The sequence below is a fragment of the Crinia signifera genome, chromosome 1, assembly GCF_055691185.1.
Source record: "Crinia signifera chromosome 1, ASM5569118v1, whole genome shotgun sequence".
In the NCBI taxonomy this organism is placed as follows: domain Eukaryota; kingdom Metazoa; phylum Chordata; class Amphibia; order Anura; family Myobatrachidae; genus Crinia; species Crinia signifera.
This window is the reverse complement of record NC_139217.1, coordinates 12,982,607-12,987,239: the sequence shown is the minus strand read 5'-3', so window position 1 is coordinate 12,987,239 and position 4,633 is coordinate 12,982,607.

The following is a 4,633-nucleotide window of genomic DNA, read 5'->3' as shown; positions in this document are numbered from 1 at the left end:
ATACAGGAACCCGGACCCTCACTCGCTCCCCCAATTACAGGAACCCGGACCCTCACTCGCTCCCCCAATTACAGGAACCCGGACCCTCACTCGCTCCCCCAATTACAGGAACCCGGACCCTCACTCGCTCCCCCAATTACAGAACCCGGACCCTCACTGACTCCCCCAATTACAGGAACCCGGACCCTCACTCGCTCCCCCAATTACAGGAACCCGGACCCTCACTGACTCCCCCAATTACAGGAACCCGGACCCTCACTCGCTCCCCCAATTACAGGAAACCCGGACCATCACTGACTCCCCCCAAATACAGGAACCCGGACCCTCCCCCAATTACAGGAACCCGGACCCTCACTCGCTCCCCAATTACAGGAACCCGGACCCTCACTCGCTCCCCCAATTACAGGAACCCGGACCCTCACTCGCTCCCCCAATTACAGGAACCCGGACCCTCACTCGCTCCCCCAATTACAGGAACCCAGACCCTCACTCGCTCCCCCAATTACAGGAACCCGGACCCTCACACGCTCCCCCAATTACAGGAACCCGGACCCTCACTCGCTCCCCCAATTACAGGAACCCGGACCCTCACTCGCTCCCCCAATTACAGGAACCCGGACCCTCACTCGCTCCCCCAATTACAGGAACCCGGACCCTCACTCGCTCCCCCAATTACAGGAACCCGGACCCTCACTCGCTCCCCCAATTACAGGAACCCGGACCCTTCACTCGCTCCCCCAATTACAGGAACCCGACCCTCACTGACTCCCCCAATCACAAGCCGGACCCTCGCTCGCTCCCCAATCACAAGCCCGGACCCTCGCTCGCTCCCCCAATTACAGGAACCCGGACCCTCCCTGACTACCCCAAATTACAGGAACCCGGACCCTCCCTGACTCCCCCAAATACAGGAACCCGGACCCTCACTCGCTCCCCCAATTACAGGAACCCGGACCCTCGCTCGCTCCCCCAATTACAGGAACCCGGACCCTCCCTGACTACCCCAAATTACAGGAACCCGGACCCTCCCTGACTCCCCCAAATACAGGAACCCGGACCCTCACTCGCTCCCCCAATTACAGGAACCCGGACCCTCACTCGCTCCCCCAATTACAGGAACCCGGACCCTCACTCGCTCCCCAATTACAGGAACCCGGACCCTCACTGGCTCCCCCAATTACAGGAACCCGGACCCTCACTGACTCCCCCAATTACAGGAACCCGGACCCCCACTCGCTCCCCCAATTACAGGAACCCGGACCCCCACTCGCTCCCCCAATTACAGGAACCCGGACCCTCACTCGCTCCCCCAATTACAGGAACCCGGGACCCTCACTCGCTCCCCCAATTACAGGAACCCGGACCCTCACTCGCTCCCCCAATTACAGGAACCCGGACCCTCACTCGCTCCCCCAATTACAGGAACCCGGACCCTCACTCGCTCCCCCAATTACAGGAACCCGGACCCTCACTCGCTCCCCCAATTACAGGAACCCGGACCCTCACTGACTCCCCCAATCACAAGCCCGGACCCTCGCTCGCTCCCCCAATTACAGGAACCCGGACCCTCCCTGACTACCCCAAATTACAGGAACCCGGACCCTCCCTGACTCCCCCCAAATACAGGAACCCGGACCCTCGCTCGCTCCCCCAATTACAGGAACCCGGACCCTCGCTCGCTCCCCCAATTACAGGAACCCCGGCCCCTTCCTGACTACCCCAAATTACAGGAACCCGGACCCTCCCTGACTCCCCCCAAATACAGGAACCCGGACCCTCACTCGCTCCCCCAATTACAGGAACCCGGACCCTCACTCGCTCCCCCAATTACAGGAACCCGGACCCTCACTCGCTCCCCCAATTACAGGAACCCGGACCCTCACTGGCTCCCCCAATTACAGGAACCCGGACCCTCACTGACTCCCCCAATTACAGGAACCCGGACCCCCACTCGCTCCCCCAATTACAGGAACCCGGACCCTCACTCGCTCCCCCAATTACAGGAACCCGGACCCTCACTCGCTCCCCCAATTACAGGAAACCCGGACCCTCACTCGCTCCCCCAATTACAGGAACCCGGACCCCTCACTCGCTCCCCCAATTACAGGAACCCGGGCCCTCACTCGCTCCCCCAATTACAGGAACCCGGACCCTCACTCGCTCCCCCAATTACAGGAACCCGGACCCTCACTCGCTCCCCCAATTACAGGAACCCGGACCCTCACTCGCTCCCCCAATTACAGGAACCCGGACCCTCACTCGCTCCCCAATTACAGGAACCCGGACCCTCACTGACTCCCCCAATTACAGGAACCCGGACCATCACAGGCTCCCCCAATTACAGGAACCCGGACCCTCACTCGCTCCCCCAATTACAGGAACCCGGACCCTCACTGACTCCCCCAATTACAGGAACCCGGACCCTCACTCGCTCCCCCAATTACAGGAACCCCGGACCCTCACTGACTCCCCCAATTACAGGAACCCAGACCCTCACTGACTCCCCCAATTACAGGAACCCGGACCCTCACTGACTCCCCCAATTACAGGAACCCGGACCCTCACTGACTCCCCCAAATACAGGAACCCGGACCCTCACTCGCTCCCCCAATTACAGGAACCCGGACCCTCACTGACTCCCCCAATTACAGGAACCCGGACCCTCACTGACTCCCCCAAATACAGGAACCCGGACCCTCACTCGCTCCCCCCAATTACAGGAACCCGGACCCTCCACTGACTCCCCCCAAATACAGGAACCCGGACCCTCACTCGCTCCCCCAATTACAGGAACCCGGACCCATCACTCGCTCCCCCAATTACAGGAACCCGGACCCTCACTCGCTCCCCCAATTACAGGAACCCGGACCTCACTCGCTCCCCCAATTACAGGAACCCGGAACCTCACTGACTTCCCCAATTACAGGAACCCGGAACCTCACTGACTCCCCCAATTACAGGAACCCGGAACCTCACTGACTCCCCCAATTACAGGAACCCGGACCCTCACTGTCTTCCCCAATTACAGGAACCCGGACCCTCACTCGCTCCCCCAATTACAGGAACCCGGACCCTCACTCGCTCCCCCAATTACAGGAACCCGGACCCTCACTCGCTCCCCCAATTACAGGAACCCGGACTCTCACTCGCTCCCCCAATTACAGGAACCCGGACCCTCACTCGCTCCCCAATTACAGGAACCCGGACCCTCACTCGCTCCCCCAAATACAGGAACCCGGACCCTCACTCGCTCCCCCAATTACAGGAACCCGGACCCTCGCTCGCTCCCCCAATTACAGGAACCCGGACCCTCCCTGACTACCCCAAATTACAGGAACCCGGACCCTCACTGACTCCCCCAATTACAGGAACCCGGACCCTCACTCGCTCCCCCAATTACAGGAACCCGGACCCTCGCTGACTCCCCCAATTACAGGAACCCGGACCCTCACTGACTCCCCCAATTACAGGCACCCGGACCCTCGCTGGCTCCCCCAATTACAGGCACCCGGACCCTCGCTGGCTCCCCCAATTACAGGAACCCGGACCCTCACTGACTCCCCCAATTACAGGAACCCGGACCCTCACTGGCTCCCCCAATTACAGGAACCCGGACCCTCCCTGACTCCCCCCAAATACAGGAACCCGGACCCTCACTCGCTCCCCCTATTACAGGAACCCGGACCCTCACTGACTCCCCCAATTACAGGAACCCGGACCCTCACTGACTCCCCCAATTACAGGCACCCGGACCCTCACTGACTCCCCCAATTACAGGAACCCGGACCCTCACTGGCTCCCCCAATTACAGGAACCCGGACCCTCCCTGACTCCCCCCAAATACAGGAACCCGGACCCTCACTGGCTCCCCCAATTACAGGAACCCGGACCCTCACTGACTCCCCCAATTACAGGAACCCGGACCCTCCCTGACTCCCCCCAAATACAGGAACCCGGACCCTCACTGACTCCCCAATTACAGGAACCCGGACCCTCACTGACTCCCCCAATTACAGGAACCCGGACCCTCACTGACTCCCCCAATTACAGGAACCCGGACCCTCACTGACTCCCCCAATTACAGGAACCCGGACCCTCCCTGACTTCCCCAATTACAGGAACCCGGACCCTCACTGACTCCCCCAATCACAGGAACCCAGACCCTCACTGACTCCCCCCAAATACAGGAACCCGGACCCTCACTGACTCCCCCAATTACAGGAACCCGGACCCTCACTGACTCCCCCAATCACAGGAACCCGGACCCTCACTGGCTCCCCCAATTACAGGAACCCGGACCCTCACTGACTCCCCCAATTACAGGAACCCGACCCTCACTGACTCCCCCAATTACAGGAACCCGGACCCTCGCTCGCTCCCCAATCACAGGAACCCGGACCCTCACTGACTCCCCCAATTACAGGAACCCGGACCCTCACTGACTCCCCCAATCACAGGAACCCGGACCCTCGCTCGCTCCCCCAATCACAGGAACCCGGACCCTCACTGACTCCCCAATCACAGGAACCCGGACCCTCACTCGCTCCCCAATTACAGGAACCCGGACCCTCACTGACTCCCCCAATTACAGGAACCCGGACCCTCACTGACTCCCCCAATTACAGGAACCCGG